Below are 13259 nucleotides of genomic sequence, written 5' to 3' on the forward strand. Positions count from 1 at the left end.
TTATTTTAGTATTTATCTTCCTTCTGGTACTTTTTCTATACAGGAGGATAATAATATAAAAGAATAAGCCATAATTGTACAATAATTTTAAAAGTTACATCAAGAAAGCTGAATGGGTCTGGTGCTATAGTCCTAGCTCTTAAACAGTGGAGACAAGATGATCAGGCACTCAAGGCCAGCCTTTGCCACATAGTGAGTGTGAAGGAAAGCTGAGCTACATGGGATCCTGTCTTTAAAAAAAATCCACAATTATATTAAGTGATCCAGAATAATGAAACAGAGAAAAAATACTTCTTCACATGAGGAACTAGAGTTCTTAAAGACAAGAATGAGAATAAATTCAATCATTCTACTTTCCTTCCTTCCTCCACCCCTCCTCCCTCCCTCCCTCCCTCCCTCCTTCCTTCCCTCCTTCCCTCCCTCCCTCAGTCTCTTCCTTTTAGATACTGTTTTGTGTGAGCTAGCCTCAAACTGAGTCTCCTTTGTTAGCCTCCCCAGCACTGTCATTACAGGCACGAACTAACATGTTCTGCTAAAAGTGTAGAGCTCTTGAAATGCTTCTGTTCTTGCTTTAATTCCCTCTAGGCTGCTTTCCTTTATGCTGCATGTTTCATGCTCACTTTGCATCGTAATGACTATTTTATTAGTTGATGATATTTTATGAGAAATGGCTTATTGTGCGATCATGCAGAGAATTGTCTTAAGGTTCACTTACAGGAAATTCAATTATTAATTCCTAAATGTGCTGCTCACACAGCAAGACTGAAATGTGTGGGTTTTTTTTTTCTTTTCATTTTGAAATATATTATTAGTCATAAGAGGTCAGTATCTTTGCTTTTCAAGGTCAAATAATGACTTTACAATTTTCCTTTCAGGAAATAAAATGGCACTCTAGAGGCACAGCAGTGCAATGATGTGTAGTGGAAGTGAATTACTTTATTTGGAATTTGGCAAACATATATAAGCTTATTACATATAAGGCATATTCTACAGGGAGGTGACAACTCGGACAGGTAGCAGATATAACTGCAGCTGTCTTCAAGGACCAGCATCCTAGTAGAGCACCATGCAGACTGTGATTTGTAAGAAGTGCTAAGGAATACATGACGTCCAGGGTCTGCCTCACTAACAGAGGACACTCACTATGTACTAAGAATGATGAAAACTGGGTTTCCTGTATTTGTAAAATCTATTTTTATAAAGTGTTTCTTAGGCATTATACTTATGAATAATATTTATTGATAATAAAATATAATGCAAACAAAAGAAAAATAACCCATTTAGCATCTTTCAAAGTTCAAGAATCAACACATTCGACTTACAATGCCCACTTATGTGCAGAAAGCTGAGAAATGTTTCATTCCTATGTACTTGGAAAGTCTATTTTAAAGCCAGTGATTTGAAATGTAAAATTCATTTCCACATGGAATGACAGCACAAATCAGGAAACAGCAGTATGACTCTTAGGTCCATTAAAACTTACTACTTGCTTTTTTAGTTTTGTTTGTTCTATGACACAAAGTTTAGAATGGTTTGAGTACCAAAATCATTTTTAAAAATTAATTTTTATTATAGAACATGAAACTGAACCTCTAGTGTCTACTAATAAAGTTCTGTTGTTATTGTTCTAATGTTTATTTGTTCTTTGGTAATTACATACATAAATATAGTGTATTTTGCTCATGTCCAATCCCCTTCCAACCCCACTTGGACCCTCATAAATACCCCCCCAACTTCATGTCCTCCTCCTCTTTCTTTTTTAAAACACATGAGTGCATTTAGTGCTGTTCCATGTGCATGGGTGTAGACTGCCCATGGATAATAGGAAATCATGTCTGGAACATCCTATTTCAAGTTTCGAAAGGCTTTATTTCAGAGGTGCTCACATCTGCAATTGGTAAACTATTAGCTGACTGATGGATAAATGTTATTTGAATGGCCATCCTAAAATAATAATTCTCATTTAGGAGTGTATTAACAAACATTATCAGGATTCCTTTAAGTAGAAAATTATCATATCCATGATCTCAAATTATAATAGCTAGATTTCTTTCAATCCTTTGGTTGAGAAAATACACAATAAAGAGCTACTATGAATTCCAAAACTTTAAAACAAATTTCATTTGTGTTAGTTATAATAGTAAAATAATACTTGAGAAGTTGTTCATATTATAAAAATATACTAATATACTAATATATATGTTGCACATACTGTATGAAACTCAAATGTTTTTATAATGTAAGTATAATTAATGATTTAAGTGCAAATGAATCCTAAGTTCTATTTCTGAGGATCCTAAAGACCTCTAATTTATGTGAATGACACATCCGATACACAACACTAAGAGTTCCTCACTGACTCTAGAATTCACCCTCTCTTATAGACTAGCTGTCCAGCAAGTCTCCCAAGATTCCCCTGGCTTTTCACCTAGCTTGGAGATATAGATGCATGCCACCGTGCTTGGATTTACCTAGGAATGATAGCCTCAGAGCTACGCACTGGGCCATCTCCTCAGCCATACAACACTACACTTAGTGTCTTAGTTACAGTTACAGTTGCTGTAATGAAACACCATGACCAAAAGCAACTTGGGGAGGAAAGGTTTATGCTTCCACATTGCTTTTATTCACTGAAGGAACTCAAACAAGGTAGAATCCTGGAGTTAGGAGCTGATGCAGAGGCCATGGAACAGTGCTGCTTACTGGCTTTCTTAGGCTCCTTTCTTATAGAAGCCAGTCCAGGGACAGTCCATCTACAATAAGTGACCTCCACCAGACACTTATTAAGAAAATGCCCTATCAAGAGAAATATAGGAGAATGGGGAAATAAAAGGATCCAGAGGCCCTAGAAACCTAGAAGAAGAACATCATGATGGGTGGATTGGGGCCCCGGGGGTCTGCTCAAACTATTGTACTAACCAAGGACAATACAAACAGTAAACATCGAATATCTACTCTGATCTAGCTAATGGTCAAGAAATTCTCCACAGTTATGTGGAGAGCAGGGACTGACTCTCACATGAACTCTGGTGCCCCATATTTGACCACCTCCCCTTGGTGGGGAGGCCTGATGGCACTCAAAAAAAGAATAAGCAGGCTACCAAGATGAGCCTTGATAGCCTATGATCATATAGTGGGGAAGGAGGTCCCCTTTGGTCATGGACCTAGGGGAGGGGAGTAGGGTGAAAACAGGAGGGTAGGAGGAACAGGAGGATACAAGTGACGGGATAACAATTGAGTTGTAATCTGAATAAATTAATTAAATAAAAAAAGGAAAATGCCCTATCTATATAGGGCATTACCCTCAAACTTCGCTGTTACTTTCTCTGCTTCCTGGCTGCTTCCTCAGAAAAGCCCTTCTACCATGGTGCCCTCTGTTTTATCACAGGCAGAAACAACACAGCTAAGCAACTATGGATTGAAACATCTAAAACTATTAGAAAAAAAAAAAACTCTGTCTTTTGAACTGTTTCCCTCAGCTACTTGTCACAAAACTAAATAATACAGACTCTATATATCCAATTATGAAGAAAAGAAGCTGAAATGACAACAAAGGCCATTGACCAGAAGGCCTGACTAGCGCTAGTCAAACATGTGAAGCTAAATAACGTCAAGAGAAGGCCAAGAAACTGCTACAGCCAGAAGCAGTCTAGGAAGATAAGATACCTAGATGTAAGATGGCATGCTACACAAGTTATAGGACATTAGGCAAATCTAAGGAAATAGAGATAAAAATGATTACTCACAAAGAAAGAAGGAAAGAAAGGAAAGAATGAATTAATGAAGGAAGGAAGGAAGGGAAATGAGGAAAAGAAAGGAGAAAAGGAAAGAAGAAAAGATCTTATAAAGGCATTTTCTCAACTGAGCCTCCTTCCTCTCAAATGACTATAGCATGTGTCAAGTTGATATAAACCTAGCCTACACAAATAGAAATTGTTGTTGGGATTTTAACTTAATCAAAGTAGCAGGGACTCACATTGTTTAATGGACTAAAGCAATGTATCTTAACTTTTAAAAAGTTATTGACGTTTCCATAAGGGACCTTGGAGATACTGAGGTTTCTTAACACTTCCCACAGTCCTTGATATTTTAATATCACAAATATTCTGTATATCTGACTTATATTGTGTATCACAGCCTCTTGGAGGGTCACAAACCGTTATAATATATAAGCATTCCCTGTATACAATCTCCCAGAACCAAGTTTTAACCTGCTTGAAGACTATATTGCTTTTACTGAGAATGTATGATCTTATGTGTAATCCTTACACTGCAATGAGTATTCCTATGCACAGAACAAACTAAGACATGGTATCCCCAAATGTTAAACGAGTGTCTCGTGCCCCAGGTCGCTGCTGTGGACCTTAAGAAGATGACACATCTGAGATGTCCTTGAGGCCACATGCCCTTGACAGGGACTGTTATATCCTAGTCTCCTTCGTCTTTCTTCTGCTACTTGGTTCAGGATGTGACGTTTGCTCTAACATGAAGTCCCCACCACTGCCATTGTGGAACCTTACCAGAGCCCATGAGCAATAAAACTTCCCAGTCTCATAGTGGAGCCTTCAGAATCATGAGTTCAGTAAGTGTTTCCTCTTTATAAATTGTCTAGGGCATTTCTGTGTGGTAATTTGAAACTGATTAATATGGTGATTGAACAGAATTATTTAGTTTTCAGAATCTACCAGGCCCACACAAGGACTACATGGAAAAACTATACATGATACATTTTCCTTACCACAAATAAGTTACCCCTAAAGAATGACAGTACAAAGGCCATGCATTCTACATTAAGAGAACCTGCTATATACATAGGTAGGTTTTCTTTCTTTGACATTTATTATCCAAGTAAGCTTAGAAAGTCTTTGCTGGCTTGTCAATAAAACAATTTCAGCATTATCAATCGAACATAATTTATTTACTTAATATTTTTTAAGTATTTTGAGGGTTTTCAAAATAAATTAAGTAGTCAAAAGATTTAAGAGGCAGGCATGGTGGTGCACGCCTTTAACCCCAGCACTCGGGAGGCAGAGGCAGGTGGATCACTGTGAGTTCGAAGCCAGCAGCCTGGTCTACAAAGTGAGTCCAGGACAGCTAAAGAATACACAGAGAAACCCTGTCTCGAAAAACATGAACAAAAAGACTTAAAGAAATACAATTCTTAGCTAATTTCCTTTAATTCCTTAGAGGCTATGGGAGAGTAGACTTTACACTTAGATACTTTTAGGATAAGGCAACAATATCTGATTGTATCAAGCTATTGTTTTCAGTCAGTATTCCTATTGACACTAAGAGACAGGTATATAAAATATTGACACAAAAAGACAAAGAAAGTCTACCGAAGCTCAACAGTCACGCCCTTCAGTAACCCTTTTCTCAACCAGATGAATTAATATAATGTATATGTCCATAGAAGAAATTAAAGTTGCTATCTATCTATCCATCTATCTATCTACCTCGTGGTGTGACTTCATTACATATGCCAGGTTGGCCTTGAGCTCATGGTCCTCTACCCTCAGCATCCTGAGTTCGAGGAGTGCAGGCATAGAGTACAAACACCATGCCTGGTTAAAGTTACATATTTTTAAAATAGAGGATACGTCAAATATCTAAACAACTGAATGGAGTTTAAGGAAAGTGTGGGAAACTGCTTCCAACCAAAATAGAATATCAAATTCACTAGATGGTTTCAAACCAATATACATTAACTAACAAAGGACAGTGAATTTAGAAATATAAAAACCAAATTAAGATGAGGACTATACTTTTTCCAGAATCTACTTTAGGAGAGTTTATAGCTCGCACAGTGAATAAATGAGAGGGAGTCTGGCAGACTCATAGGTTTGAACGAATAGAGACTTTGGGGAGGACAAGGGCAGGGACCTATTTCAGAGTGCTAGGGAGGAGAAAGCTAGAGGGAAATAAACCTGCATGTCTGAAGAAAGTCCTTCACTACTCATTAGAGCACAAGTCTACTGGCTTTAAAACAGTGCTTAGAGCCAAGCAGAATGTCAAAAAAGACAAAGAAGAATGAAGACATGTCAGAGAATCGTAGCTATATTCCCTGTCTCAATTATGGTGCTGAATACTTTTAAGTTATCAAATTAGACACTTCAGATATTTGACTTTCTTTTGTATGGATTGATGATCTCAATACGTTTGTTTTTAAAATATGAACAGTTTATCAGGAAAAGTCTACAAAGCAATTTAAGAAGCAGAAAAATGATTAGCCAATGGCATAACAACATAGCTCAGCATTTCTTGCTTTAGTAGGGCTTGCTCACGGACAATGCTAATAAGCCAGCTAAGTAGTTTGTTTTGTATGTACTTTCTAATCAAAACCATCAAAACCTTTGGCACTAGTTTAGTAATGCTTGTAAAGGAAATTCCCTTATCTTAAACCTTTAGAACAAGTAATTCATCTTGAAATTAATTAATAAGAATAATTTTGCTCGATAGCTTTATTAAGGGCCACTAAGTATTTGGGGTCATATTAATTTTTTCCCTTTAAAATCCATATTTTATATTGTCATTGACAGGAAAGTTTTCAACTGCTTTTTAATTTCTAATTGGCTTTCATTTCTAGAAGTGAGCCAAAAAGAGTCATTTCTAGGAGATATTCCCAAACGCTGAAGAATCTGGCAGACCTCATCCTATTTTAATAAAAATTCTATATAAATTGAATTAATGTTTAACTGCAATTTTAATTTAAAATGCACAAAAGGAATAAATTTGGAACACATTGTTCATTATATTTGTTATTTGTGCCACATTTTTAAATGCTGTTTAAAACCGGGTCAAACTTTTATGAAAATCCTTACATAAGAAGCGTCTTCTTACAGTTACACAGCCGAAATAATCCTTCTTATTAGCTAAAGTGATAGTACATACAAATGAGCCTCAGTAAGAAACCAAAAGGCCAGTGCAAAGGAGCCTGGTTCCTGATAAGTCAATGCCAGCAGTGATGTAAGCACAAGTGAGTGTCTCGAGAATATGCTATATGATTTAAATAAATAATGAATATATTTGAGAATAACTTGAATATGATCAACATTTTTCCTATCATCTTACTTAAGCCCCCAACAAATATGGTAAATATATTAATCTCACTTTATGGATGAGCTCTTAGGAACTTGCTGAACCACACGTTTAGTAAGTGACAGAGCGCAGATATCCACAGCAGAAATGGCATTTATTAACGAACTTGATTTTTTTTTTTCCTGACTAGCCGTATGCAAGGAGAATTTTCTCCTAAGGTGCTGGGCAGCATCAGCAACTTGCAGGTCCGTCAGGCATGGGAGTCACAGGAGTAAACGGCTAATGCTAGATGCTCTGTACTAAATGAGCAAGTCATGTGCAGGAGATATCAAGCAAACGCTTTCTCTGTCTTATGTCTTAGCCTTCTCATGTATGAGTGACAGGGTGCAGTGGCCATATTTTGACACACAGTATCTAATATACTACTGTTTTACTTGAAGCATTTAAAGAGAGAAGGAGTGGAGTGCTTTGATTCCTCCCCATACACTAGCATGTCCCTTAGTTTGCCTCAAGCTACCAACATCTACAGTCACCCAAAATATCTCACACAAAATGATGTAATGTTTGCATATAACTTATGCACAATTCCCACAGTTTAAAGTCACCTCTAGATGACTTACAATGTCAAATACAAGGCATATTCCATGTAAATAGCATATGTACAATACTATTTTTTAAAAATTCAAGGAAATATGTATAGGTACTCAATGAGGATACAATTTTTGTTAAATTTTTTTCTATCTGTGGTTGCTTGAATTTATGAATGCACAACCCATTGATAATATATGCCTGAGTGAAAATTTCTGTTGAACAGTACTCGGGACGCATTCACTGCTATGTCATTATAATCCTGCATAATTAGGGTTATATGTATGATAATGAATATATTTTTTAAATTACTAAGTTAAACATTTCAATTTTTAGTAGCAGGAAAAAGATGCATTGACCCCAAGATGTAAATACGATGTAACAGGACATCTGTTGAGCTCTCTGGGCCTTGGCAACTCCAGATAGTCCAAGTAATGGCATTTCTCCATGAGTTTTTTCTTATGCTCTTTGGCGTTGCCCCTCCCCGGCTGCATTCTGAAAGGGACCAAAACATTTGATGATTTCAGTTTCTCTTCTTAATATAACACCCTGCATTGAGATGAAACTGCTTTGTTTCTTTGGAAAATTACAAAATCCTCAGCCATTGTGGTTTTTTTGAGTTATCCACCTCCCTTTTCTCTGAGTCTGAGTGCACTCTGTAGGCCTGTCTGAGACACCTCAAGCTATCACATGTCTTGCTTTGAACTTTTAAAAGGACTTCTTTTCTCTCTGTAGTACATCTTGAGTGATTTATTCTGATATTCCTTAGAGTCCACTCATTCTTTTCTTGGCTGTAAAGAGTTTGCTGATGAAACTATTAAAAATATTTTCAGTCCTATTACCTTGTGCTTTCTTTCTCTTTCTAGCATTTCCTTTTCAGTTTTTTATTAAAAGTTTTCTTTATTCTCTACTGAAATTTCCCCATCCGTTTCAGGCATGCAATCTAACATTTCCAATCAAGACTTAGAAATTTTCATTGTGATTGTTTTTACATCCCGTCTGATAGTTTAAACATATCTGAGTACTCTCTGCACCTGGCTCTGTGTGTTTATTTATCTCTTGACGGAGGCTCCATGTTGTCTTTGTCCAGGTGTGCATCTATCTCATAAAGCTCAAGTGATCTCTAGATATGTTACAGAACACAATAGTCGGTTGTATACAGTAATTATCCTGATAAATGAGCATGTCTTTTCTTTCCTGTGATATTAGTGTGATGACAAAGAACTATGTTAAATCGGGTTTGTTATTGTTATGGCTCTCTTTTTTTTTTTTTTTTTTTTAAAGAAAAGCATTTTATTTGGGTTGGCTTACAATTTCAGAGGTTTAGCCCATTGTCGTCATGGCAGGGAGCATGGAGGCATGCAGGCAGACATGGTGCTGGAGAAGTTGAGAGTTCTACATCCTGATTCACAGGCAGCAGGAAGAAAGAGACACTGGGCCTGGCTTGCATTTTTAAAACCCAAAGCCTGTCCTCAGTGACAGACTTTCTCCAACAAGGCCACACCTACTCTAGTAAGGCCACCCCTCCGAATCCCTCTCAAGTAGTGCCACCTCTTTAGGGTGAATTGCTGCAGTATTACCTTTTGCTTGGGCAGGTCCCTTCTGTACTTACGGCTTTGTATCTTAGGTATACTCTGTGCTCCTATATATCAATGTCTCCAGAACACTTATAAGGTTGGATTGCCATTGCTCTTGTCACTCATGAGGCAGTAGACCAACGTTGCTCATTACATAAGTAGTTGCTGACCCCAATGGTGGGAGGAAGGAAATTTTCTCAGTGAGCTTCCACTCACTGCGAAGGATCTAATACCCTAATGATCTGGGCTGAACATATTTTTGTCCCTACACCAAGAATCATATGTCTTTTTCACTTTTTCTTCTGATAATCGCAGTGAGGCTATGCTTTGTGGTGACAAAATTTTCTGTCCCTCCTCCAAGAACCGCAAGCCTCTGCTGCCTAGGGAAATGGTGAGCACCTAGGAAGTCACCTTCCCTGAAGTGGAATGCACAATCGAGGGGGACTCTTCAATCTCCACACCATCGCTTCTCCAACCTCCCTTAAGCACTTACTGGAGAAAGCTCATGGCTAAGTGTGGGCTCTCCTTTGCTTGAAGCTTACAAACACTTATGACCACTCAGCCCTCAAAAATAGTAATTAAAAATTCACCTTAATGTATCTTGTTTACTTAAAAGGTAGTCCCATCTTCTTGAGCTCAGTTATAGAGGGACAAGAATTTCCTCTTCATTTTTTAAATAAACATTTGGAATTTTATTTTTTTTAAAAATACGCAACCATGAACATTGTTACAATTAGAGGCCCTCTTGTTCTCCACAATGATACTTAGCATGCTCACAAAGGGTTCCCATGGTTAAGTCTTAAACAACCATCTTTAAAAGAACAACAACAACAAAACTCAGAAAAACAAAAACAAAAACAAAACAAAAAACCTCAGCATATACCATTTAACTTGGTTTAATGTTTCCTCTTAAATGGCGAAAAAATTAAAGTACAGTAAGGAATAATCATAATGTTGTGGCCAACATTATAAATATGGAATTATAAATTTAAAGCATTTTCTGGTTTAAAAAATAAATCTGGCCGTCAATGCAACTCTGCAGGTTTCTAGTAGGGCAGGTCTCTGAGTCCCTGAGGATGCTCGCCTTTGCCTTATTCCATTATCCCAGGTCCTCCACACCCATCTCTTCTTCCTCTCATCTGTTCCATCAAGGTCCAGGCAGCCCCCCCATAGCCACCTCATCTTCCTCTACCAAAGCCACCTTGGTCCACGCCATGGCCACATTGGAAGCCATCTCTGTTGCCACCTCTGAACCTTCCTCCAGGACTGCCACAGTCCGCCAATAAGTCCACTTCTTCCTCCTCACATGCCCCAGGGTCGCCTCGGCCACAATCACCACCCAGAGGTGGAAGGGTGGTAGGAGTAAGCCCTCAGGCTTAGGAGCCTTACACTAGTTGCATTCTGTTCTCCAGGCCAAGTTCTGGTTTCCAGGGCCTGGATTGGGACACTGCCAGTCTCCAGTTTGGTGTTGGACATTTCTTCCCCCAGAGGGGTTCCCTCCTGAGCCCCTGGGCATTCTTGGGGGGAAGCCTTCTCAGTCTCCTCTATGGCCTCCCATGTGACCCATGGGTCCTCCAGGACCTCCTGGGCCACTGGGACCTCCATGAAGTGGTGGTGGCATGCCTATGTCCTCATGAGGTGGCATGCCACCCCACATGCTGTTCTTTGGAAGCTTCTTTCTGGCAAGACTTTAAGTTTGTTTCCTTGAAAAATTTTCCCATCAAACCATTCTACAGCAGCCTTGGCAGTTGGTGGATCTTCATAGGGCACTATGGCATCACCTTTAAGCTTTCCTGTCTCCTTATCCAGGTAGATATGGACCATGGGTTGCCCACTTCTCTTGTTCATCTTGATATCCCTGCACTGCTTGAAGAAGTCTGCCAGATCATCCAGGGTCACATTGTCATTTAATCCTTGCACATAAATTTCACTGTTGTCAGTCTTCATCAAGATCTATAGGAAGGCCTAGGTCAAGATCTGGCTCCTCATCCATGGGTTCTCCAAGTTTACCGAAGCCATCTTGCTCTCCAGCGCCATTCCATCGCCTCCTCCTCCTTGCCCACCTCTGCTCATGCCTTTTCGAAGAAATCCCCTTCTCCCCGGCCCCGGTTATCAGGGCAACTCATTCTCTGGTTCTCTTCTGGTCCAGAAAAATTTTCAGACTCCTGCCCATAAACACCCACGCTACTGGGGTGGTCCTGTTGGAATGAGCTCTGCTGTCCATAGCTACTTCTCTGTCGGCTATTTCTACTTGGAGCCTGGCTGTAGGATTCAGGTTGACATGGGGGTGGGGGGTAACTAGTGGGCGGCTGCCGCCCATAGCTGCTTTGCTGCCTATAGCTACTCTGTTGTCCATTGCTGCCCTGCTGCCCATAGGTGTTCTGATGAGAGTAACTGCTCTGAGAGCAACTAGTCAGCTGTGAAGAGGAGTAGCTGGTAGGAGGATAAGATGAAGGAGTGGCAACTGGCTGCATGGGGTAGCTCCAGGTACTAGGGGATAACTGTATTTACTCTGTCCATATCCTAGGCTGGGCTGGTTATAACCTCCTGTGATATATTGAGGTGGACTAGTCTCAGTGGGCTTGTTACCTTCCTGTGGTCTTGTAGGTGTGGTGGCTGCTGGCTGCTGACCATAGGCTGGGTAGGCAGGATGGGTGCCATAGGCAGACTGAGCTGCATAAGAGGCCTGGGTTGTGGTGACTGCAGGAGTGGTGGTGTCATAAGCACCAGTGCCATATCCTTGGACAGGCTGGCTGTATGGCTGGCAGGCAGTTGGAGTAGTATAACCAGAGGGAGGCCGTCAGTTAAAAGTTGCATATGCAGTCGGGCCCGTAGGTGGCAGTGGTCTGAGCTTCAGTATAGCTGACATCAGTAGGCTGTCCATAGGCTCCATAGCTTTGTTGCCCATATGCCTGCATAGTCTGTGCTTATCCTTGAGTTGGCTGGGTAGTGTAAGCACTGTAGCCCTGCTGGGCTGCAGCTTCGGTGTAGGTACTGTAATCTGTGGATGCCATTTTCTCCCCTTCACTTTGTTCTCTCCAAGAGCTTTCTTGGAGACCAACCTTTCTGCAGAAAGGATGCCTTCTATGCATTATAACTTCATATAATATCTGACCTTTTCGGGTGGGAATGGCACACTTTATTCCTTTCTGCATCACAGGTAGAAAATGCCAACATATTGGCCTTCAGATTTTCGATCTAGGGATGCAGTTCTTTAGCATTTTATGTCAACAAGAAAAAAAATCAATGTGAGCACATTTATTAATTTTTTAGCAAATAATCAAGCTCATTGCTGATCATGAAAATACAATGTCTTTATCATGTTATCTTTAGATTTAAATGTTTATATTTATGTGAGAGTGCTGCTCAATATGTGAAGTAGAGCAGGCAAAATAGCCCTGAAGTCTGCATGAAACCTCAAACTAGGCCATCAAGATGGTTTGGCACTCAGTGGGTTACATAGTTATCAAGTTATCCTCTGACCTCCACAGGTGCCCAAACCCCCACACCTAAAAAAAAGTTTTCATAAATAAGAAGAAAAGCCCTCAAACTCCTCTCCTATCTCTTAAAAGTCTTCATGGTTGTTGAATAATAAACAGAGAGTGCAGAAAACACACACACAAATGACACACAGCTCAGCAAGTTATATTTAGGAGCACATGTGCACATACCTGTGCGTATATGCATACAATAACAACTAGTGAAAAAAAGAGAGCATGAACTTTAAACTGAACAAGGAGGACACATGGGAGGGTTTGAGTGGGGTAAGAGAAGGGAGAAAATACAGCTGTAATTTCAAAATTTAAAAAAGTAAAATAAAATTATCCCACCTGATTACTCATTTATTAGCAGCCATACAGCTTATGCTAATTTGGGGCTATTCAATTTTTAAATTTTTTTATAAAAACATAAAAGAAATTTCAGTTTGTGTGCAAAATGTTTTAAATTGTGAAGAAAATAGTTGTAAGCCTGGAAGTCCCAATGAACTGTAGAGAGTTTATAGTTTGCTTTATATTGCTCTTAGGGGAGGTCACTGCTTCCTAACTTAATTCCATC

General features: G+C 39.4%; 1 protein-coding gene and 1 pseudogene across 8 annotated transcripts in view; both read right to left on the bottom strand.

The window, feature by feature from the left end:
• Hpse2 (heparanase 2 (inactive)) overlaps positions 1-13259 on the bottom strand; it is a 686746-nt gene that overhangs the window by 347758 nt on the left and 325729 nt on the right. The gene's annotated exons all lie outside the window — the stretch shown is intronic.
• On the bottom strand, positions 10250-12217 carry LOC127189602 (RNA-binding protein EWS-like; annotated as a pseudogene).

This window comes from Acomys russatus, chromosome 5, assembly GCF_903995435.1.
Source record: "Acomys russatus chromosome 5, mAcoRus1.1, whole genome shotgun sequence".
Taxonomy (NCBI): domain Eukaryota; kingdom Metazoa; phylum Chordata; class Mammalia; order Rodentia; family Muridae; genus Acomys; species Acomys russatus.